At 41.7% G+C, this 26,125-nt stretch overlaps 1 long non-coding RNA gene across 2 annotated transcripts; it reads left to right on the forward strand.

Annotated features, from left to right (window-relative positions):
- Positions 1-9,657: 9,657 nt before the first annotated feature.
- Positions 9,658-18,836, forward strand: LOC139360023 (uncharacterized). Of its 2 annotated transcripts, none has more exons than XR_011616888.1 (3): positions 9,658-9,894; positions 15,856-16,022; positions 18,258-18,836. It is a non-coding gene; the product is annotated as an uncharacterized lncRNA (long non-coding RNA). The 2 variants fall into 2 exon arrangements; XR_011616889.1 differs by having other exon boundaries at positions 15,885-16,022.
- Positions 18,837-26,125: the final 7,289 nt, after the last annotated feature.

The following is a 26,125-nucleotide window of genomic DNA, read 5'->3' on the forward strand; positions in this document are numbered from 1 at the left end:
CAGGTATGCACCATCACATCCTGCTCGTTTTTATAATTTTAGCTAGAGACAGAGTTTTGTCATGTTGGCCAGGCTGGTCTCAACCCCCTGACCTTAGGTGATCCACCTGCCTTAGCCTCCCAAAGTGCTAGAATTACTGCACCCAGACAAAAATTTCTTTAGTTTCATATCCTCATATGAGTCAATCGTGTCAATCCTATTTTAGGTATGAAGAAGAAATAGACTAAATACCCTGTCTCTAATTGCACAGATAGTAAAAGGCAGAGCCCCAAAGATCTCTTAAACTGCGTCTGTCTGATGAAGCCCATGCTGACTTTCCTCTTCCTTCTCTTAACTCTCTGCCTATCAGAGTCCTTTACACATGATCTAGCCTTTGATCATATGTGACCTTCTGTTGTTCTCTAATTGTAACAGAGGCGGAAAAAATCAATGGGCAAAGTGTTTTCTATGACATTTTTCATTAGTTTAGTTCAATACTATAGCCTTATTGATCGGTGGCATAGAAATTGGTCATTAGAAAACACTGTTTTGACTAAATATTATTGCCCAGTTGGTCATCGGGACTGGGTGGAGCCAGGGAGGTTGAAACATACATCTCCCTGGGGAGAGGTTCTGTGGGTGGGGATTGGACACCAGTTGCAGCCAATGAGAAGAAGGCAGTGTCAAGAGCACATGCGGAAGAGCAATAGGCCAGCCTGCACCAGGACAGCCATGGGATGAGGGGAGGGGATGCTGGAGCTGGGTTACATAGCAAATGAGCAATAGGAGTTGCAGGAGGAGGCATTGACAGGAATCCCTCCTTGTAAATAGTATGGCCCTGAATGCTAGCTGGGGTCCAGGCCCCACAGTGGAGCTGTCCTAGGGGCATCTGGACTTCTTAGTGAATGCATTACTGAGAGGACAGCCTGGCTTGAGGTTGAGCATGTGTGGCAGGAAAGGGAAGGGTGCTGTCAAGTGGCTGAGCTAGAGGATCCAGGCAGGATGTGACTGCTCTGGGCAGACACTAACCACAGCAAATCCAAGGGGCAGCAGGTTGTGAAAGCAGGTGAGAAGGCAGGAAAGAAAGAGATGGAAGAAGGCTGAAATCCCAGAGTAGGAGGTCAAGATGAAAGTCAGATGGGGTTGGGAGGCTGGTAGCTGAGGCGGTGCTGATGGCTTTGAACCAGGGGACTAGGCAGTGACTAGGCAGTCAAGCCAGGCACTGATGCCCATTGTAGACCATAAGACCAAGGTGCCAGTAGGTAGAGTGGGCATAAAGGCTCAGAGAGTCGTATGTCGTGAATGGAAATCAGAAGGGGACTGAGTGGGGGTGGGATTAACACTCAGGCTGTGGTCAGACTCCCAGGAATTCCTAGGGAGCAAGGGAGAGGCAGGTGAATGTTGTATTTAGGGTTCAGGTAAAATGGGGGGTCAGGAAGCTCATAAGATGGTTAGATCCAGGGAAGCCACAGAAATCAAACAGGCAAGATAGACAAATGGGCCTGGTAGAGGCACCTAGCCCTTATTAACAAAGACAGCTCTGCCTCATGCCCAGAGCTCCCCAATTACCTCTGGAGGTGCAGAGACCAGGTCCAGGGTGGCTTTTCAAGGTCCTCCTTCCAGATGGCAGCAAGCAATCTGAAGCAAATGGCATCTGGATGAGGGGAAGCAGGACAGATCTCTGGTCCCTGCCTGTGGCTCAGGGATACCCCGGCTCAGTCTCCTTGGAAGTCTATTGCTGGTGTTGAAGTCTATAGTCTTCACTCTGGCTGGCTGGGGGACCCAGGCCATCCTGCAGCCCAGGGATTAGGAAATCTAGTGCTTTGGCAGTAGTATCTCTTGCTGATGAACCATTAGAAGTGTGGCTTCTTGATTACATCTTAGTTGAAGTCATCCTGCACATCTGACCAATTTGCTAATTCCTGGCCTCCACTTGGAAAGCTTCCAGCTCATTTTCATGCTACACTGCGCAGTTCTGCCTTCTTAATGTAGTTTTAAAGTTGTATTAAATAAACAATGGGAATAAAACAAAATTAATTATTGGACACTGCCTGCTATTTAATTTTAAGGCTCCCATTTTGCCAGTATTTCTTCTGAGGACAACAAGGCATGGAATGCCAGGCATCTGGACTGGCCCTTCTTGGGCATTCCTGTGTAGGAGAATGAAGAGGAAAAGGAAGAGAATTAAGAAACCCAAAGAGAAATGTTGGTAGAGAGAATCATGCTCTTTACTATGGAGAAATGACTTTTGATCCAATTTCTTGGGTTCCCCCAATTATCTGGACAGCCAAGCGGGAAGAGGACAAATTGTTCAGGAAAAAAAAATCAGATGAATTGTCAGGCATTCCCTCTTAAGAATCTTTGGGTTGTATGTGCTAAAATTTCTTTCCTAAACAGGCAAGATCTGGGCTCTTACCATTTGCACCCTGTCCTAACTCTTCCCCAGTTCTCAGGTTTATTCTTTGTTTTTTTCATTGATTGAGTGCCTTGAGTGCCTCTCTGTGCTATGCTGGGCATGCCCCCTGGACAGACAGACGCAATCCCTGCTTTCTGGCTTTCCAGACCAAGTTGGATACGCTAGTCAGAGCCCTGGCCCTCATCTTCATAGCACTGATCCTATTTGTGATTTCATGTTTATTTATCTGAGAATTTAATTAATGTCTGCCTCCGCCCACAGAGCTGCAGCTTTATGAGAGTAGAGGCCATTTCTCCTTTTACTCACTGTTGTGCTCCTGGACCCTAGTATGTGGCCTGGAATGTAATGGACACATAGTAATTATTGGATGGGTAGAAGGAAGGTTGAATGAAGTCAGTAGGGAAGAAGGGAAGAAAAGGGTGTTCCTCAGTTGCCCAGTGGGTTGTACCCCTGGGGGGCCTCAGCCTCATTAGAATCCCGAACTTGGCCTCTGGTATTCTATAGGAGCATAGCAAAGCTTTCCCTAGGAGGAGTCTGGAGAGCGCTTGGGCCCCTCTCCCCATGGCCCACCATTTCCAGCATTTGCCTGTATATGCCTGCTTTCCTGTGGACCCTGATCTGACTCACTCCCTGCTCCGTCTTTATTCCACAAGGTTCTAAGCTCCAGGGACCGGCATTGTTCCTCCTCTTACATTTGAAACTCCCACAGGTGCGAATCTCTCTTGTGTATATTGCTCCTTCTGTTCTTCCACTTGGAGAGCCCGCTCTCTCCCCCATCCAAATCCTCCCATCCTCAAAGGCCTGGCTTAAGCTCCATCTCCTCCTTGAAGTTTTCCCAAGACACTCCAGCCAACACTGCTCCTTTTTTTTTTTTTTAATAACTGCACAGAGAGCTTCAACAAGAGCTTTTTACTTCCTCTCACCTTTGATTTTAGGCCAGATGCCTGTCTCTGTTTCCTGAAGTCAGGTGTCTTCCCTGTCTGGAGTGACCAACTCTTCCTAGTTTCCCTGGGACTTTCCCAACATGAGCATTGGAAATCTCACATCTTAAGAACTCTCTTAGCCCTGGGCAAACCAGGACAGCTGGTCACCCTAACCCTTCCTCCAGCCTAGCCTGACTACTCAAAGCTACTATCAACTTGAAAGTCAACTTGAAAAGACTCAAATCAAGAATGACTTTCTCCACAGCGATGTTCCCGGCTGGGTGCAGCACAGGTCCACTCCGCCAAAGCAATCACTGTCCTGCTGTGTTTTTCCACAACTGTGGGTCTCCCTGGGTCATGTGTTCATCATCCCAGTGCCCAGCATAGCATTGGACCCAGCAGGCCCTCAAGAAGGAAGGGTTTATCAAATGAGCAGTAATACAAAGTGTTCTGGCTTGATTAATGTCCCCCAAAAGATGTTGAAGTCTTAACCCCAATACCTATGAATGTAATCTTATTTGGAAATGAAGCCTTTGCAGATGTAATCAAATTAAAATGAGGTCATTTGGGTGACCCCTACTATAATCTGACTGGTTTCTTTGTGAAAAGGGCAAATTTGGACACAGAGAGACACATACAGGGGAAGATACTGTGAAGAGACACAGAGAGAAGACATCCAATCACAAGCCAGGGAACTCCTGAGGACTCCAGGAGTGAAGAGAGAGGTCTGGGTCAGATCCCTCGCTAGTGCCTTCAGAGGGCTATGGCCCTGTTCTCACCATACTTTTGGACTTCTGGCCTCCAGAACTGTGAGACAGTAATGTATGTTGCTTAAGCCCCCCAGTCTTAGGACTTTGTTACAGTAGCCCCAGGAAAAATTCACTAGGCTTCAGCTAGGAAATAGCTATATTCTCCAACCCAACCTATCAGAAGAGTAATCTCATAGGGTAATTAAAATGTCCAGGAAACTACTGTTTAAATACTCGATCCTGCTTCCCCTCCCATAGCCCAGGTGGCTTTGGCAGCCTGGACTGGCCGGTACATGTTGGGGGTTTGTGGTCAGCTGTTCTTTCCTGCCCCCTACCTGGTCCTAGAGGCACTTCCTGATCCCTAGAAGGCTGAAGAGGGGAGGGGAGGTCTTGCCCATCTGGAACCAGGGTAACCTGATTTTGTTGTTTTGTTGTCGGGAAACTGTTTCATATGGACTGTCTCTGACTTGGCCAATGCTCTGAACTTTATTCCTCTCAGGGACATGTTCATGAAGGTCCCAAAGGGAACTCTTGGCTGCACTTCCTGTGAAGGGTGATACATTTGATCAGGTGACCAAGTGGGCCTTGTACATCTTCCCCATTGTGTTAGTGGAAGGGTCTCCACAGCCCCTGCTCCCTACTGGGCTGTCTTATCCCTCTGTGCAGTCCTCTGGGGCATGAATAGAAAAGACCTCAGTGTTTCTCTTTCCTGCAGGACCCACATCTGGCCCAGGAGAAAGCTGCAGACAGGTGATCTTGTCACCTCCCCATTACTCTGGGCCAGAGCCTTCTCACCTCCCCATTACCCTGGCCTCTTGTCTATGATGGTTTGAGCCCTGTGTGCCCCTAACTCCTGGGGACACAGCAGTGTCCTCCTTGGCAAGGGAGCAGCACACCTCCCACCTGCCTGTGGCTGTAGGACTCACAACACAGCCACAGTTCTCACTCTCCAGAAACATCCTTGGCCACTTTAACTTCAACCCCTTTACATCCTGTGGCTTGTGAGGCTGAGTCCTACAGGCAGTCCACATCTCACTCCTAAATGTGCAGTGACAGCTCCTATGCAAGTTGTTTTGCTTTTGACCCAGTAAAGGAGCTAGGGCTGGCGTGTGGAGGGAATTGATGTATTGGATAAGCCTGGAACATCTCGTTGTGCAGGGATGTAAGGTAGAGCTCCAAGAATCTAGGAGGCCTGTGAAGAGATGCAGGGGCCAGCTCAAGGTTCCCAGGGGCCACCTCTGGGACAACATGAACATCAAAACCATAGTAAGATGAATCACTTATAACCCATGCAGTAGAAAAAACTCTTGGTTCTATGCTTAAACTAAGAAAATAGAACAATTCTAGAAATCAGAAGTGTGTCTGTAGTATTTTACTTTTCTGCCAAATGCCTTCTCAGAGAGCAAGTCTCACTTGACCTCATTCTTCCCATTTTTCAGGTGGAGATACGGAAACCTGGAAAGATACAGTGACTTTTCTAGAACTGCTTAGTAGTCTGGTCAATGACAAATCTAGGACCAGACCCCAGGTCTTTTGACCCCAGTCCAGTGTTCACAATGCCCTTAAGCTGGGTGGGGGTGATAGCTGTAAGCGACCTCCACTGCCTAGAGCTCCAGGGTTTGCCTCTGCCCTGGTGGGGTGGCCCCAGCTTCTCCCTTGAGTCTGCCCAGCTCTTTATTCTCCTGGGTAGAGTGAATGCCCTTGGATTAACCCTCAGAGGATCCGACCATTCTCCCAACTCCCGGCCCCGATGCCAAAATCTTGTTAAGCAGCCCTGTCACCTCTACCTTAATAAATAAGAATCTCTTTTCAGTTTCTTTGTCTTCCTCACCTAGGGGCCCACCTCCTGTAACCACACTGTCAATTACACCTCATGTCTAGCAAGGCCAGAGCTAATGAAAAGCAATAGAGAATTCACTGCCTTTTAATGACGGAAACATGGCTTTTTGCAGGGAACAATTTATTGGGCCAATTCCCCCCGTCCATCACCCAGGGGAGCTGCTGCCTTTTTGTACCCTGCATTTGTTACTGTGTCAGGCACTGTGTAAAATTGCCAGCCAAGCACCAAGGTGAAGGCTCTGACTCAATTTACAAGGTGACATCTCTAATCTCCCTCCTCGGATCAGTAAGTGATCCTGGCAATGATATGCATAGAAATTAATTACTCTGTCCCTCCTACTCCCCTTGGGCAGCCAGGAGTGGGGCAACCTCCCTGGCCAGAACATCTGGGCCAACTGTCCACTGACCTTCACCAACCCTAGCTGCTTGTACTGGCAAGAGTATGCAGTGGGGACAGAGGACCATACTGCCCAGAAAAGGCAGGGAAAAAAATGCATGGGAGGCGAGCATCTTATGCTGTTAAGCTCTATTGAAGGTCAAGGGAAAATACCAGGTCCATCACCATTTTTGAGAGAGAGACGGAGGCAGGGGATACAGGAAGAACACCCCAGAAAACTCAGGAGATATCCATTCTGCCGCTAATTTTTTCTGTGACCTTGGACATGGGCCCTCATTACTAAAGCGTTTCACACAGAGTGATTGTTCTGATGTTCTGCAAAAATAGAACTCCTCTCCACATTTGCCCCCGCTCACCACCCCATCTTATCTTCTCTAGATAAAGTACTAAATACTGTCAATCACTGGATTTTAGGCTTGGTTGAGGTGTGTGAGCTTAGGCAAGTCTGTTTAACTTTCTGTACTCTAGAGTCATATGGTTCATGATCTACCCACTTCCAAAGATAGCTATGGGAGTCAAATGAAATAAAGTTCTTTTAAAATATGAGAATATATCATTTAAACTCCAAACCCAGGGTTATCTTGGAGGAAGGATATTAATGGCTCAATTTACTGGGCCATTAGGGAAAATTGTAACTTCCATTAGAGAAAATGACCATTTTGAGGAGCACTGGTCAATAGTTCCTGCCTCAAAGTATTTTCCAAACTTCTTATCACATCTGAAGCCCTGCCATTAGAGATTCATCTATTTGAGTTTTCAGACTTATTAATAATCAGTTACTGCTTACTTACTCAGTTGTAAGTACCATAGAGAGATAATCATGGCAAATTTGCAAAGTAAATACTTATGAAATTGTCATCTTATGAAATTGAGATTCTGAGGGATAAATCAGCTGCTGTAGCCCTCTCTGCAAATAAAGAGGACAGAAGTTTTAAAAATCAACTTCACTGTGATATAATTTGTAAACAGTAAAATGCACACATTTTAGGTGTACAGTATGATTAGTTTTGAAAAATATGTACATCCATGTAACTATCACCATAATCAAGATATTTGCCCATGACTCCAAAGGTTTCCTGGTGTTTCTATCCAATTGATTTTCACTGCATCCCCAAGCAAACCCTGATCTGCTTTATTCACTGTTGATTAGATTTGTCTTACTTAGTATTTCATAAAAGGAAAAGCATTCAATATATTTTCTTTTGTCTGTAGTTTTTTTCACTCAGCATGTAGTTTTTAAAATTCTATCTATGTTTTTGCATGTATCAATTTTTGTGTCTTTTTACTGTTTTGTTCATCTTTTTACCTGTTGATGGACATTTATTTTTTTTTTTGGCAATTTTGAAAAAAGTTACATAAACATTTGTATACAAGTTTTTGTGTGGATGTATGTAGTTTTTGGATAGATTTCTTAGGACTTTTTAAGTCCATGGTCATGTTCTATGCATATAAAGGCACTTTTGCTTATTCATTTCTTATTTGTAACACTTTTATTTCTTTTTCTTGCCTTATTGCTCTAGCTATGACCCCCAATACAATGTTAAATAGGGGTGATAAGAAAGAATATCTTTGCAATGTTTCCAATATTTGGGGAAAAACATACAATATTTTACTATCAAGTATGATGTTAGTTCTAAATTTTTCATAGATACTCTTTATGAGGTTAAGGAATTTCCCTTTTATTTCTAGTTTGCTGAGGAATTTTCTTTAAAAATCATGAATAGGTATTGAATTTTATCAAATGCATTTTCTGGATCTGTTTGGATAAACATATGGTATTCTTTATTCTGCTAATATGATAAATGATAGTGACTCTTTTTTTTTTTTTTTTTTGGAGACGGAGTCTCGCTCTGCTACCCAGGCTGGAGTGCAGAGATGTGTTCTTGGCTCACTGCAGCCTCTGCCTCCTGAGTTCAAGCAATTCTCCCTGCCTCAGCCTCCCAAGTAGCTGGAATTACAGGCACCTGCCACTACACCCGGCAAATTTTTGTATTTTTAGTAGAGATGGGGTTTCATCATATTGGCCAGATTAGTCTTGAACTCCTGACCTGAGGTGATCTGCCCACCTTGGCCTTCCAAATTGCTGGGATTACAGACATGAGCCACCGTGCCCAGCCTGATTTTTGAATATTAAGCCAACGTTATATTTCTGATATAAACCCCACTTGGCCATGGTATATTAGCCTTTTTATATGTTGTTGTATGCAATTTACTAATTATTTGTTAAGGATTTTTGTGACTGTATTCATAAGAGATAGACTGCAGTTTTCTTTTCTTATGTCTTTGGTTTGGTACAAGGGGTATACAAGGGGTAATGTGCCCTCATAAAATGGTTTGAGAAGCATTACTTCCTCTTTATTTTCTGAAGGAGTTTATGAGGGACTGGTATTATTTTTTCTGGTATTTTCTTTGTGGGAAAGTTTTGTTTGTTTATTACTAATTACATTTCTTTAACAGATATAGGACTCTTTAGATTTTTCTCCCTTTTGTTCAGCCAGGTTTTTAATTTGTGTCTTTTAGACAATTTGTACATTTCAACTAAGTTGTTGAATTTATTGGCGTAAAATTTCTTGTAATATTCTCTTATTATTCAATTGACGTCTGTAGTATTGGAGCCAAGATTTTAATCTGGTCTGACTCCAAAGTTATGCCCTTTCTCCTGGGCAGTCCTATTCTTGCTATGAAATGCAGTCTCTGGGAGGGGTCATAGATGAAGTCCTAAGGAAGAAATTCCTTAACAGCAATTTAAAGCCAGATGGGATCCAGGTTTGCTAGAAGGAAGTTCATGTATATGTGCATAAACCTGGGGTTAAAGAGGCCAAGGAGTTGAGCTGAGGAACTCAGGAAAGGCAGGAGCAAGAAGGCAGCCACAATTTGTTTCTTTAAAGAATTGAGTCATAGACTTGAACTGCCTAAGCATGCCACGGTCTTACATGGCATCAAAGGGTGGGTCTGTGGGTTTGGGGGCAGGGGTAAAGTAGAGGAGATGCTGCTTTACTGAACCTATGTATAGTGTTTTGAGTTAGGTTTGCCTATAGCAACATGTCTTGAATGATTGAATTTCTTTCACCGTTTTCTCTACTTATTCTACTGCAAAATTGTCACTTTTTTTCAGTAGATATTGACAACACATAGCTTTAACTTGGCACAAACGCATCATTTACTTACCCAGAAGTCATCCATCTCTCCTTCTTTCAAGCGGGCAGACTTCACCTTCTATCTTAGAGGCAAAGGATGCCAGACATTGGCTTTCCCAGCTTCCTTTGCAGCTGGGAGTGGCCTTGTGACCCATTTGAGTATAAAGAAAAGTCTGACTGGGAAACCTCTGGGCAGAGATTTCCTTTTTTCTTTCTGACGAGCTTTCTAGCAGTCCTGCCCTGGCTTCTTGTCCATTAACTTTCTTATATGAGTATCTCATGCCTTGGACATGCACAGTTCTTTTGGAACTATGAGGAAACAAAGCTGAGTTTGCAAAGCCAGCATGCATCAGATGGCAGAACAGAAGGACAGAAAGAACCTGGGTCCTTGATGATATCATTGAATCTCTGAACCAGCTCTGGAACCATCTACTTCCAGGATTGTTGATATAAGGTAGTAAGTGTCTTTTTTAAAAGTCACTGTTAGATGGGTATTCTGTTATTAGAGACTTAACATCTTAACTGATGAACCCATTAGGTCCATCTCTGTTCAGTGGTCTCACCTGGTACCAAGATTAGAAATATAGGCAATCTAATAACATAGTAGTACTAAAACCCAGGATGGTCCAGAAAATGTTTAATATAATATAAATTTAAGATTATGAGCAAAATGAAAACACAAATTTAATTTTTCCCCTAGAGAACTTTAGAACCCTGTAAGAACATAACAATGGTTCTAGTCCAAAGATCCCAGTAAGGGAAACCATCTCCAGAAGTGTAGGTTTTAAAATTTTGTAAGATTGTGGGACACTCATAACATTCTTCTCTTTGTTTATAATCTCTTGCCACTTTCTCTAGTGGAATTGGCAGTATAACCCTTAAGTCACAAGGGACTTGGCACTTGCAAAAGGGTAGTAAGAAAGAATAATAAGTCTCTCTTGCAAGGCAGCCTTCTTAAGAGAAGATGAGCCCAGAGGGATAGAGGATTCATGAGATGAAAAGGGAGAGCTGTTACTATCTAGAGGAGAGAACTCAAGCAGTCAATCAACTTATGAAAAGAAGGTCAGTCTCTCTAGTAATCAGAGTAATCAAGGAAATACAGAGAAATAAAATACATATGATACTGTTTTAAAATTTATTCAAGGTACTATTAGAGAAAGAAATAAATCTGAACACACCAATTGTTGGTGAGGATATGAAGCAATCCTAACTCACATTCTGTGCTGGTGAGAAAGTAAATTGCTAAAACCATTCTGGAGAACAGTGGCAATATCTGGCAAAGTTGAAGATATGCAAACACTTCTACCCAGCAACCCCACTCCTGAGTCTGTGCTCTACATAAGAAGGTTCACAAGAGCACTGTTGTTTGTAATTGCTCACTGTTTGTGAGCAATTGGAAATATTCTTATTATTCATTGGTGGGGGGGATGGATCAATTAACTGCTGTGTGTTCACACAGTGCAATACTACATAGCACTAAACATGAATGAACCAGGGCTTCTCTGGCTGAGTGTGGGGAGTTGCAGAAGATTGTACACAAGGTAACATCATTTATACAAGTTTAAAAGCCTGCTAAACCTGACTGTGTGCCCTTTGTGGGTACATCTATTACCTTAGTTGTATAAAGAGTTACACAAAAATTACAAAACCTAGTTCAGGTAGTAGGTAGTTCCTACCTCTCTGGAGGTGGGAGGCAAATGGCATTGAGAAATGATTCACAGGGGACTGTGGATAAATTTGTCAAGTTGGGTGGTGGTATATGGGCCTTCATGGTCTCTACAGTTTTTTTGTATAAGCATACCATCTGAAAATTTTCATTAATACTGTCTTCAAAGTAATGGGAAGCAGAGAAACAAAGGAGATTTGCATGGGAGAAGCCTTGAGGGTTTGATGGTAGAAAGGTCAGTGGTGAAGGCAGCAGTCTCCGAATCAGAGACCTGCGTCTGAATCCCAGCTCTCCTGCTCACCCACTGTGGTGTGGTTTGAGGGGCAAGTTAATTAACCTCTTGTGAACCTGATTTTCCCAGGTGCAAAATAAGAATAATGATATTTACTATTACATGAACATGGTCAGTTCAGTAGTTAAATAAAATATTTTAAGTTCTTAGCTACCTTAGTCTGTTTGTGTTGCTATAAAGGAATACCCAAGACTGAGTATTTAAAAAGAAAAAAAATTGGCTTATGATTCTGATGGCTGGAAAGTTCAAGATTGGGCATCTGTGTCTGATGAAGGCCTCAGGCTGTACAGGCCATCTCCCGTTTGCCTTCCACCGTGAGTGCACCTATATCTCCCCTTCACCCTCCACCATGAGTGCACGTGGCATCTCCCCTTCACCTTCCACCATGAATGCACCTGCATCTCCCCTTCGCCTCCCACCATGAGTGCACCTGCATCTCCCCTTCACCTCCCACCATGAATGCACCTGCATCTCTCCTTCGCCTCCCACCATGAGTGCACCTGCATCTCCCCTTCACCTCCCACCATGAGTGCACCTGCATCTCCCCTTTGCCTTCCATCATGAGTGCACGTGTCATCTCCCCTTTACCTTCTACTCATGGAGATGGCAAATGCAGAGATCACATAGTGAGAGAAGAAGTAAGACAGGGGAAGTGCCAGATCTTTTTCACAACCAGCTCTTGTGGGAACTAATAGAGTAAGAATTCACTTACCCTCAGGGAGGGTGTTAACCTATTCATGAGGGATCTGCCCCCCATGACCCAAACACTTCCCATTAGGTCCCACCTCTAACAATGGGATCAAATTTCAACAAGAGGTTTGGAGGGGACAAACATCTAAGCCATGGCACAAGCACAGTGCCTGAAACATTTTTAGGGAGACTATGCATTCTGGTTTATCTGGGACAGTCTTGGTTTATATCTTCCAACCCCAAAAGTGTACTGATTGGAAGATAAATAACACACATTGAAAATACTCCATGTAATTAATGTTAATCCCTTTTTTGGTTTTCAAGTCCTTGGGAACAGTAAGCAATAGTCCCTCCTCTCTTTCCAAATGTATTTAATAGCCTATCTATGCAGTGAAAGGTTTACACATTCCTTCATACTGTAAGCTTGGAGTACCTAATCCAGCGGATTGAATAGCAACAGGATTCTTGCTCAAATTTCATTAAGCTCTAGAACTAGGATAATCTGAGGAGTTCAGAATTGTTAAGAGTATAATGGGACAAAAAAATGTTAATGACAAACAGCAAAAGAGTTACTGAAGAAATATGATGAAAACTTGCATTGAGTACTTAGTATGTGCCAGGTATTTTCTGAGTCCTTTCATGTATAGTAACTCATTTAATCGTATAGACAAGGAAACTGAGGTCAAAAAATTAGTAAGTGCTATGAGCCCAGGCAAACTGACCCCAGACTCTATTAATTACCATTTTCTATTGCCAAAGAGTCCTCTATGAGGTAACAGGATTGAGTTTTAAAAACAATCACTTCAAAACACCATGCTCAAATGAATGTTGTCTCTCCAGGAAAGACAACAAAGTCCTTCAAAGTAGCTTGTTGGAAGGCTGTCTGTGGGTTTTTACTATGTGAACTTTGCTGAGCATAACTAGAGTCTTCTTTGGGAATTTCCATCACAATCGTGGCATAAGTCCTCAGATACCTTCATATTTTTTTAACGTTTAAGGTGGATGTAATTTTTCTAAAAGAGTCAAAATTTGCTTAGAAATGTGGGCGCAGTGGCTCATGCCTGTAATCCCAGCACTTTGGGAGGCTGAGGCAGGTGGGTCATGAGGTCAGGAGTTGGTGACCAGCCTGGCCAACATAGTGAAACCCTGTCTCTACTAAAAAATATAAAAATTAGTCAGGCATGGTGGCACGTGCCTGTAGTCCCAGCTACTCGGGAGGCTGGGGCAGGAGAATTGCTTGAACCTGGGAGGTGGAGGTTGTGGTGAGTCAAGATTGTGCCACTGCACTCCAGCCTGGGCAGCAGATCGAGACTCTGTTAAAAAAAAAAAAAAGAAAGAAAAGAAAAAAAAAAAGAAATGCAAATTAAAACCATAATGAGGTCCACTACAAACACACTAGAATGGTTAAATTAAAATCACTTTTATACCAAGTATTGATGAGGATGTGCAGCTACCAAATCACTCATACATTACTGATTGGAAAGCAGAATGCACCAGGCTCTTTGGAAAACGCTTTGACAGTTTCTTATTTAGTTAAGTATACACTTACCATATGACAGAAAAGGAAAATTTAAAAAGCATGTCCACACAAATGCCTGTATGTGTCTATAGTAGCTTTATTGATAATAGCTTCAAACAAAATAACCCAAATGTCCATCAACAGGTGAGAAAATAAATAATTTTTGATATAGTCATACACTGGAGTACTACTCAGCAATAAAAAGGAATGAATGACTTATACATGCAACAACATGGATATGTCTCAAAAGTATTTGCCGAGTGAAAGAAGCCAGACACAGAAAACTTCAAATTATCTCATTTGATCTTTTCCCTCACTGTTGTCATCCTTATTTTAAAGGTGAGGAAACTGAGCATAGAGCAGTTAAGTTTAAGTCACATAGGCAGTAAGTTTTATAGAGTCCAACATTGAAGGGTGTGTTCTTAGTCACTGTGTTACTCTGAAGGCTTTTGCCAACCACAGTCCCTGTGATAAACACTCAGACACTTCCCCAGCCAGCCGTGAGACACTTGGGCCAGTTGCAACAGAAATGGAATCAGCTGTCAGAATGGTGAGACAACACCCCCAAACTGTAGTGCCACTCTGATAAAGCCCATGCCAATTGCTAGGGACCCAGCCTGCCCTGCAACTGTAGGTTGTAGCCAACCTACAACCCAGGTTATACATCTCCACTTTAAAAAAATAAATTAGGCAGGGATCAAGGATTATCTCTTTTAGAATTTGAGTTCCCATTGAAAAGACAATTGGATACAAAAGGGGGCTTGGGTTCTAATCATTGTTGTCCTCCTGCCTCCAAGAAGCTTTCAATTCCAATGCCCCCAGGCCCAGGCCGGGTGCCCCTCCCCATGACACCACAGTGTCCCATGCTTATCTCTATCTCAACTTGTCTTTGACTTAGTGCTTCTTTATGTGTCTATTTTCCTCATGAGAGCATGAGTGGCTTGGTGGCAAAGAGGGATCTTATCCCAGTGCCTGGCGCATCACAAATGTTCAAGAAATGTTTATGAAATAAAAGGAATTAATATCTACTTACTATGTAAATTGGCCATCCAATTAATAAACAGACATTTCTTGATTATTTATGATTGAGCAGTTCAGTGGAGGATACATGTAAGAAACTGTTCTTGTTCATGGAATTTACTCACAAATTTTATTATTAAGAAATAAAAACCAGAATGTGAGGCAAAGCATATAACAGGTACTAAAAGAGTGGCCCCAACAGTAAGTTCTGGGGAAGGAGGGAGGGACCATGCAGGCTCAGGGATCCAGGAGGTTTCTGATCTGGACACGTCTGTGTCCCAGGTACTTAGGGTGGGACTTGGAAGTAATTTGGGGAGTAGTTTTGTCATTTCCATGACTGGAAGAAGTCACCTCTAACTAGAAGAAGGGAAGCTTGTGAGTACCTTCAGTTTCACTGAGCTCCCATAATAGTGGAAATTTCTACTTCAGGACTCTGGTCAGACCACATGGGGAGTTTTATATCTTTGCCCAGGAAGATTTGCAAATGCATGTAGTTTCAAAGTAGAGTGACCATGTATTAGCCAGGGAAGGCCAGGCTGGGGTATCTGCCTGCTCCTGTGGCCACCGATTATCCTCCAGCATTCCTTGTCCTGCATATAAGCCCCTCTGTTTCTCCTGGAGAGATAACCCAAAGTCCCCTCTAGTTACTGAATCTAGAACCAAGGCCAGCACCTTTGGGTGATGGACAGTCCTTGAGACATGTCTGCATATGATTATGTTGGGGCTGATAACAAGTCACCTCTTCTCCCCACTTTTACACACACTCGCAGTGTACAGAGATGAGCAGGACAAGGCAAGCAGTATAGTGACTTCTGTGAGGGGCGAGGAGAATTGGCAGAATATGGCAGTCCCGAGTCTCTGGCAATGATGGAATCCTGCTCAGTTGGCCTGCACAAGGGCCCCTGCCCCTGTCCTGAAGGAATTTCCCTGACTAGACCTTGATGTTTCTCCAAGGGAAGAGCCCTTTGTCCATCGACCTCCATGGCCCCTGACTTTACTTTCTAAGATGCTCCTCCGCATTCATTATCCTCCACATCCCCTCTGCCGTGGGCATGGGGATACGTGCATCCTTTGGGTGCTGTACAACTTTTATAGCTTTTTTTTCTGCTCATGCAAGTATAGAGACCTGGAGTCATTTTAGGATTCATACAGTCAGTGGTCTTTCTAACTGTATAATTATCTCAAAAACGTTTGGCCTGTTTACTTCCGGTTAACCTCTCATGCTCAGAATCACAACTGAACTTCTATGCTGGACAGAGTTCTCAGACCACGCCTCTCTTTCTCAAGCTGGTGGAGGCTACACTGTGGACATCTCAAACAACAGGCTGGAGCAGGATGGCGGAAGACTGATCTCCTGCTAGGTTTGGCTCAGGAGCCATTTACTTTTCGAATGAGGTAAACGCTCTAACTTCTGGGCATGTTCTCTTCCCTTTCATTCCTAGTCTTAAATGCCAGAGCTCATATCTCCTATTACTTATATATATGAAACCCATCTTTCTGGCTCTTGTTCAGATTCTTTTCTTACACCTGAACATTCTGTAAGCTCTTTGTTGGCTTCCATGTTAGGGAATGTGACAGACAGGTCTATCATAGATTTTGCAACTGTTTGACATGGATCTCCTTCTTTCCTGCCTCCAGTGTCTCTCTGATGCTCATCATCAGACCCCTAAGACAATGCCACATACTTTAGATTTTTTGAACCTACGTCAAAATGTCAAGCACAACAGAAGTTTATTTTTGCTTAAGTAACAGTGCAGTTTTGATTTGCTGACCACTGGGCAGCTCTTTTCCACATGGTAATTCAAGTATCCGGCTTCCTTCCCTCTTCAGAGTCTATGAAACCCTTGACCTTGGGTTATAATCTATACCAACTGGTAGCAGAGGGCAGAAGCCATGTTGGAAAGGAAGCATATCTTTTCTCTTAAAAATCTGCAAGTGGAATACATCAACATCCTCTCACATTTCATCAGATAAAACTTCCATATGGCCATACCTAATTACGAAGACTGGAAAATGTAATCAGCCATGTGCCTAAAAAGAAGATAGCGAAGGGGATTTGGGTGAATAGCTGTGATTTCTGCCACAGGAAATTGTTGGGCCATACAGGAAGTTTTGTATTCTGGTCTAGTTGGGTCTTTTTGCAAGGGGACATTGTGTGTACGTGATACAAACAAGAGCATGTCCAGAGACATGTGGGAGTGAGATGAATATTCATTCTGCATTGTCTCTCAAAACAAAACTGGGACCTCAGACATTATAAGCCACTGGCAGACTTAGGCTTAATGTAAGGAAGAACTTTCTAACAGTTACACTGGCTGAACTAGTCCAGGCCAACTCAGAAGATACTAATCTCATTGCCTTCAAGAGTAAAAGATCCCGTTTTGATACCGGGAGGGTGGAAGTTGAGGCAACTCAGCCATCTGTTCATCCATCTCTTCATCGGTCCATCGATCCATCCATCCACTCATTTTTGTTTGCGTGCATTCACCAGTTATTTATTAAGGCCCAGTAACTGTGCAGGGTGTAAGTTGGGGAAGGTGCCTTTAAGGACCACCCATCCCTGAGATCCTATGAGTCTCTGACTCTCAGCCTGTAATGTGGCCCTCAACACTGGGATTCCCTGTCACAATCTTCAAAGTACACAATCTAGAAGTCTATTGTGAGCTGCGTTCTTCTTAAAGAAAGCCGCAATTTAAGGCTCACCTGACTTAGAAAAAGTTTCTGTTAACCAGTATACTTCACCCACTTGGAATAATTGTGGAAAACAGCAATCTGAACAAAATCAGAAAAGCAAATTGTTTTTAAGGGCATTAATGGGACTAAAGATACTATCAAGTGGAGGTCCTCAGGGATCTGATCAAATAAATTTATAAAGTTCTTTGTAGCACTTTACCACAATGGCCAATGCTAATTTATATATGGATGTCCCTGATGGGGGTGAGCACACAGCAGATTCACAAACGGGCTTAGACAGCTCCAGTTCTATCCGTGGGATTTCCCTCATTCAGGAAACCAAGATTCTACAACAGTTTCCTTCTTTCCATGTCCTTGTACACCTGGGAGCGCCATGCATCCCTTCTGACCTGTTTCTCATCTGCAGTGTAGGGGACCGAGGGAAAGGATCTCTAGAGACCTTTCCAGTTTGACCAGTCTATGATTTTATGATTCTTTTTATTCATTCAGCAAATCCTGAAAACTATGGTTTATTCTGGGTCATAGTTTCTAGCTTTGGGGAGGTCTATAATCACATAAGCACATTCTCTTAGAGACAGTCCTCTGAGAATTATGATGTGCATTTCAAGGAAATGCATTGGAAGCAGCCAGTCTTTGGTCAAAGGTTTGCTTTGGGGGCCAGGCCATAGCTGGCAACCTCAGTCAGATTTAATGCCCCAAATGGACCTGCCTTAGACAACTCCTGTCTTTTTCAGCAAATGGCACTGCATGGAGAAGAGCAGAAATGGACGATGCTCACAAGAACTTGAAAGAGGTGCCATGAAAAAGCTGAACACATGGAGAAGAAGAAAGGTTGAGACAGAAAGATGGGCTCTGGTTACTTCTTCTCTACCCCCTAGGAGCCTTCACTCTGGCTGTATAACAATCACACTATTTTTTAATTTGTTCTCCCAACAGATCCACTGTCTGAGAGGAAATCTACAGCCCCATGTCCACTGGAGCATCGCGTGTACATGATTCAATTAACCTTTAAGGTGGCTCGGGAAGTTTGTGCAATAGGAGAGCCATGCCTTAATTGGCAGCCTGACACAGACAATAAAGTTTGATCAGATGAAGAGGGCATCGGAGACATCATTAGCATCTTCTACTGAAGACTACGTGGGATGTAAAAGTTGTTTAATTTCTGCTGGAGAAGTAAGGGAGGAGGAAACCTGGTTCACATTTCCTGCATGTTTTGCTTAGTAAATATTACATTTCCCTACTATAAACATCAAGCAGGCCCAGTATTTTGGTGTGTGTACAGCTTCCAACCTAGCTTTTACTGCTCTGCAATCCACCAAATGATCATTTCTCTGTTATTAAAACTTTGCATTTCATAAGAGCTGTTTTGGAAAAACAAACATAAATAGAGGCAGATGGATTGATTCCTTCTCAAGAGTTTCAAATGGAAGAAATGGATGGGGCAGAGGGGGAAGAGAGACTGTGTGCTGGAGAAAGCCTGGAGGAGGGTGATCGTGTGTGTGTGTGTGTGTGTGTGTGTGTGTGTGTGTGTGGTGTGTGTGCGTGTTTTAACTTTCTCAAGAGTAGCACTTGGGGAGAAGGACTCTGGAAACCATGGAAATGAGTACAAGGTCAATGTCTGGATCCGCTCTTATTATTCAGAAAAGTTGTAAATCTTAGCTCTTCCAGGAAGTCTAGCCCAAATGAGAAGGGAAGAGAAGGGAAACTAACATTTACAGAATGCCTTCTGTGTGCTAGGCACAGCCCAGATGGTCTCCCTGCTTCTCACAGGCAGCCCTAGTAATGAAGTTTTATTATGCTGCTTTTGTAGATGAGGAAATTGAGACAGAGAGTTTGCAAAAGTTGTTGAGCGGGCAAGCCAGTAGGTGACAGGGCATGAATTCCATTTCAACTCTGCCTTTCTCCTCTACCCCATTAGAAGGAAGAGTGATAGACTTCTTCAAATAGAATCTGACAAAAAAGCTTCTCTCTACTAAGTAGATCATCTTCCCATTTTCCTGTAACAGATAAAAAATGCCTACCAGCTGAATTTATTTACTAACTAATGTGCATTTAAAAGAGCTTTGAAATGTGCAATACTAAAAATAAGCAATTAATTTTCACTTATACAAAGACACTTAAAATTAAATAGAGCTAGACCATTGTAGGTATGATTATCACTGCTTTGTTGTGAATTCTTTTGGAATCAACAAATTGTCATCAAACATAGAGCAAATGCTCACTCTGAACAAAATACTGAGGACAGCGGGGGGAAAAAAGAAGTAGAAAAAGCTTCGGTGCTTTCGAGGGAAGGAGACAAGGAAAGAGAACAAAAGGTGGATGCTACGTGTACCCTGTTTACACCATGCACACGCACACAGCCAAACATGCAATGTATACACTCACACACACATATACCACAGAATCACACATTACTCTAGCACTAGGGATATATGCTAAGCCAGATAGACACAATATCTGCACTTATGGAGCTTACAGACTTGAAGGGAAGACATCTCCTGAATAAGTAATTACAAGTTTGAACAGGAGGGAGAAATCAGATCAGGAGGGGCTTATTGAAAAAGGAAGGACTTGGGAACACTTCAGAATCCTGGCTCTGTGTGTCCCTGGGCAACAACTCGGTGACTCCATTTAAGCTTCTAACACCAGGATCAAATTTGATGCTCTCCAAGGCCCTCTTGCAGCTTCATTACACACCGTGACTATGAAAGTCATGGGACGCCACTGTCCCAGACAGAAGGGGGGATGAGACAAACTTTATATGTAGAACTCTCCCCTGAGGGCCACCGTCCTATATTCTTCCCCTGCTTCACCACCCAGCACACTTTCCCTGCTGGACCATGGTCCTGGCACTTTGGACAGCTCCCCTAGCACTCCTCTGACCTCATTGTCATCAGTGCGCCTTGGGTCACTTCTCCCCTTCGGTATCCCCCCCTACCCCGGGCCAGGCCTTTGGTGACCCCTGACACTTGCGCCAACAGGGCAGAAGGCTGAAAGTACTCTCACCTAATCTTTGACCATTTCAGCTGCAGCCTCTGGAGATAGTGCATTAGTGGAAAATACCACTAATGCTTGATGGAAAAGGTGAGAATTTGAAGGCAGAAGGAGAAAGAACAGCATCAATGCAGGTGTCTGGGAATTTGAGGGAAGGGAAGGCATTGAAGCCTGGACTAGAAGGGAGGGGGACCTTTATCCCATTTTCATGTTAGGCCTCCCTGTGTCTAATAGACCCAGGGCAGGAATGGAAAGTTTGAGGGGCGATGTGATGCTTAAGCACGGAAAGCTCCCACCCCACCTTTAGATGCATGTCTCTCCTAATTCCTTAATTTCCAGGTTTCATTCAGGCTGCTTCTCTCCTGATTGAAGATGTAGGAATAGTCTGATGAAGCAGTAACTCAGCCGAAATAATGATGATGGTGATGGTGGTGATAATAACAATGATAATAACTGAGGAAAGAATCATTTATAGAGTTTTTAATTTTCCATTTTCGTTTTCGTTCTGTCTCAGATGAGCATCAGCTAATTGATCTTTCTGGCATCTCTGTGGAGTAGGTAAGAATTAGAATTCCTTCTCAGGAAATACCCAGCTTATTAATAACCAAAGAGGGGGGTGATACACTGTTTAACTAACTGGATTGTCCCATCCAAAGCATCGAACACAGAAGTTCAGCTCTGTTCGTGGAGCTCTCACAATCAACACATGAGCAAGCAAACAAACAAAAAGCTCTTCCGGAATGTTGAGATTGCTCCCAGCTGTTACAACTTCATAGACATTGACATTGGCAGACTAGGATCTTACTAAAGTTTAGCCCTTATTAGTTTTGAGGCCTTGAATATGTCGCTTAGTCTTTCTGGCTTCAATTTCTCCATCAGTGAAATGGGAATATGAATACCTAAGTTGCAGCAATATTGTTTGAATCAATACCAAATATGCAGTTTTGAGTTTTTGACAAGCCTATAAAAAGAACAAAAATAGAACCCAAGGTCTAGAGGAGATTAACAGGTAAAGTACAAGATCCTCAGAAGCCTGGAAAATCTTCAGGGTCTGCCCTACCTAGGAGGTACCTTATTCCAGACTGCCTCACCTCTCCTCTACCCCCATCAAGTCTCAGCTGGACAATGCTCCTTTTCTCAAGAACTGTCTTTTCTTTCAAATAATATGATTAACTAGTCATGGACTAAGCAATGAATGTCTATAAGCAATATAAAATATGATATAGCTCTTCTACATAACCATTTATGTTTAAACACTGATTTTCCAAGCAGTCCAATTTAAAAAAAATTATGTTTTCATAATGTTAGATATTGTTCTATTTGCATGTGTTAATTTTAATTTTACTTATTCTTACTTTACATAAAGTAAAATGCACTCTTCTTGGTGTATAGTTCTGAGGTTTTACAAATGCCTAGAATTAGGTAACCACAACAAAGATACAAAACATGGCTATCACCTCTCCAAAATTTTCCTTTGGAGTCAACTGCTTTCCCACCTCCAGGCCCTGGCAACCTCCAGTCTGTTTTTATAGCCTGGTTTTCTCCAGAATGTCGTATCAGTGGACTTGTAGAATATGCAGTCTTTTGAGTCTATCTTCCCTCACTTGACAGAGTGCATTTGAGATTTATTCATGTTGATTCCTGTATTAATAATGTATTCCTCTTTACTGCTGAGTAGTATCCCATTGTATGGATGTTTCACAATTTGTTTATCCATTCATTACTTAAAGGCTTGCTTTTAGGTTTGGGTATCAATTATGAACAAAGCCATTACAAACATTCACATACATGTTTTTCTGTGAACCAATGTTCCTATTTCTCTTGGATAAATAACTGATTGTTGAGTTGTATGATAAGTGTATGTTTAACTTTATTTTCTTTTAAGCTACCAACCTCTTTAACAGATGGGATATATCATTTTGCATTCTCATAAGCAATGTTTAAGAATTTCAGGAGTTCCACATCTTCACAAGCAATTAGTATTGCAAGTTTCTTTCATTTTAGCATATAATGGGTATGTAGTAGTATCACCTTGTAGAGTTGCCCTTTATCAAGTTAAGAAAGTTCTCTTCTTTTGTCAGATGCTTTTCCTACACCTATTGAGATGATCATGTTTTTTTCTTTCATTTATTAATATGGCAAATTACATTAATTGATTTTCAAATGTTGGCTTAGGCTTGCACTCTAGAGATAAATACTACTTATTCATAATGTATTATTATTATCATTTTTTGAGACAGAGTCTTGCCTGTAGCCCAGGCTGGAGTGCCGTGGTGCGATATTGACTTGCTGCAACCTCCGCCTCCTGGGGTTCAAGTGATTTTCCTGCCTCAGCCTCCAGAGTAGCTGGGATTACAGGTGTGCATCACCACATCCGGCTAATTTTTGTATTTTTAGTAGAAATGGTGTTTCACCATGTTGGCCAGGCTAGTCTTGAACTCCTGAACCCAAGCGATCCACCTGCCGCAACCTCCCACAGTGTTGGAATTACAGGTGTGAGCCATCATGCCCAGCCTTATTGCTGGACTTTGATTTGCCAAATTTTGTTTATAATTTCGGTTCTTTGTAGGCATTGGTCTATAGTTTTCTTGTCTTGTAGTATCTTTGTCTGGTTTTGATATTAGAGTAATGCTGGCCTCTTAGAAATAAAGCAGCCATATACAATAAGTAAGTGAATGGGCATAGCTATATTCCAGTAAAACTTCATTTATGAAAAGAGATGATAGGTTGGAGCCCACAGGCTGTAGTTTGCCAACCACTGGCTTAGACTATTGATTTGAGACCCCTTTTTGTTTCTAAGCATTTACTGATATACATTTTCCTCTAAGCACTGTCTAGCTGCACTTCAAAAATTTTAAAATGTTGTATTTTCATTTTCTCTTGTTTGAAATAATTTCTAACTTTCTTTGACATTTCTGCTTTGACCCATGGGTTACTTTAAAGTGTGTTGTTTAATTTTTAAATATTTGAGGATTTTCCAGATATTTTCCTATGACTAATTTCTGGTTTAATTCCACTATGGTCAAAGAACATACTTTGTAGGATTTCAATACTTTTACATTTGTCAAAATTTATTTTACTATCAAAGGAACCATCTATATCACAGAACATTTCATATACACTTGAAAAGAATGTATATTCTGTTTTTTTAAATGAACTGTTCTATTAATATCAACTAGGTCAAGTTGGTTAACAGAGTTCTTTAGTTCTTCCATATTGTTGATGACTTTCTATTTACTTGCTTGTGGATTACTGAAAGAAATATTAAAGTCTTCAAATATACTTTTGAATTTGTCTGCTTATTTTTAATCTCTGTCAATTTTTGCTTCATGTATTTTGAAGCTCTGCTGTTAGGTGTGTATACATTTAGGATATACATTTTCTTGACAATGGCTCTTTTGTAATTATGTAATATTCCTCTTCATCCTTGGAAATTTTACTATTCTGAAGTCTTTTTGTGTGATTCTAATACAGCCACTCTATCTTTCTTTTGATTAGTATTCATATGGTATAAATTTTCCCATACTTTTATTTTTAAGCTATTTCTATTTTTTGTTTAAATTGCTTTCTTTTGGACAGCATTTAGTTGTGTCTTCATTTTTTATCCAATTCGATGATATCTGTCTTTTAATTCATTTACATTTAATTTAATTATTGAAGTGACTGACTTTAGGTCTACAGTTTAGTATTTGTTCTCTCTCTTTTTGTTTCTTTGTTCCTTTCTTCTGCCTTTTCTACCACCTTTGAAGTGATTTGAATATCTTTGGCATTCCATTTTGGTTTATCTATTGTCTTTTAGACTAGATCTCTTTGCATTCTTTTTGTTTAGTGCTGTCTTGGGGGTTACAATATTGATAACATTTTACAGTCTGTACAGAGTGAACACGTTATAACATCAAATAAAATATAGAACTCTTACAACCACATAGATATTTTCACTCTCTCCACCTTTAATGTATACTTGTCATGTGCTACAGGTGCATATGTTGAAAACCTACCAGGCAATGTTATGCTCTTTGCAATCATACATATTTTAAATAACCTAAGGGAAATTAAATTATTGTATTTACCCAAACATTTTCCATTTCTGTTGCTCTTCATTCATTTCTGAAGTTCTGTGCTTCCCTCTAGTATTATTTCCCTTCAGCCTGAACAACTTTCTTGTTTTAAAGCATTTCTTTTAGAGTAGGACTGCTGATAATGAATTCATTTAACAGATTTCCCTTTGTCTGAAAATGTATTTATTTCACCATCATTCCTGAAGGATGCTTTCAGTGAGAATTCTGAGTTGACAGTTCTTTTCTTTCAGTAACTTTAAATATGTTGTTTCACTGTTTTCTGGCTTCCATGGTTTCTAATGGAAATTTGTACTTATTCAAATTCTGCTTCCCCTACATGTAATATAGCATGATTCTCTGGCTGTTTCCAGAATTTTTGTTCTTTATCTCTGGTTTTCCATAGTTTGATTATGATATGTTGGGTATAGTTGTCTTTGATTTTATCCTGTTTGGGGGTTCACTGAATTTGAATCTATAAATTTAAGTCTTTCATCAAATTTGGGCAGTTTTTAAACATTACTTCTTCAAATAGTCTTTTTCTGCTACAATCTTGTTCTACTCTTTTCTTGTAGGACTCTAATAACACAAATGCCAACATTTTGATAGTGTTCTGGAGGTTCCTGAGGCTTTGTTCATTTTTTTGTCAATTATTTTTCTTTCTGTTCTTCAGATTGGATAATTTCTATTCATTTGTCTTCAAGTTCTCTGATTCCTTCCTCTCTCATCTCTATTTTGCAATTGAACCCACACAGTGGGTTGTTCATTTCAAATATTGTGCTACACAGTCCTAAGATTTTCATTTGGCTTTTTAAAATAGTTTTCTTTATTGAGAACTTTTCTCTTTCTATCCTTTCAAAAGCGTGATTATAATAGCTACTTTCAAGTTTCTGTCAGATAGTTCCAACATTGTGTATCTTGGCATTGGTGTGTATTGACTATCTTTCCCTTGAGAATTGATCACATTTTCCTAGTTTTCCATATGTCAAGTAATTCTGGTCTGGAGTTTTTATGGTGTGACTCTGGGTCATGTTAAAAATCCTCTGGAGAACCTTAAGTTTTCTTGTCTCAGTAGTCAATCAAACCAGTTAGGTTCATTCCACAAGTTCTGTCTCACTTTCTGTGGGAGGAAGTGCTGGTGTCAGTTTGGTTCTCACATCTGCCTTAGGCCTTTCCCATGTGTGAGTTTCTTGGGGGTTAGTCTGGGACTTGGTGTTGGCCTATATTCAGTTCTGATATTCTTTGTTATTGTGCTTTTGTTTTCTTCTGTACCTGTGCAGCTTATGGTGAGGTCCAAGACATGTATCAATTTAGACACAGAATTGGTGGCATTCTTTTATTCAGCTCTCTCTGCTGTTGGAGCTTCCACCATATTCTCCTGCTTCCTCCAAGTGGCCACTTTTCCCAGCCCTCAGGCTAGAGGGACACAGAATGTCTCAGAACTTCATCTGCCCCAAGATTCTACACAGTTCTGTGAAACAAGATGCCCTTGGGGCAAGCAGAGAAAAATGAATGGGATTTTCTTTGTGCTTTTTAGAATACAGGACCATAGTCTCCCTGTTCTCCTTACCAGAAGGATTTTCTTTTGGAATTTTAGATACTCAAGCTGCCATCACCATGCAGTATGGGTCTGAGACAACGGTTGTCCTTAGGGTGAGGGGCCAGGAGAGGAAAAAAGGAAACAAAGGGAATTCTCCCATGTCCTCCAGCTCTGTGGGGCCCTTTTCCTGATCATCTGACCAGAAAAACAGTAGC

The sequence above is a fragment of the Macaca nemestrina genome, chromosome 19, assembly GCF_043159975.1.
Source record: "Macaca nemestrina isolate mMacNem1 chromosome 19, mMacNem.hap1, whole genome shotgun sequence".
NCBI classification, from domain to species: domain Eukaryota; kingdom Metazoa; phylum Chordata; class Mammalia; order Primates; family Cercopithecidae; genus Macaca; species Macaca nemestrina.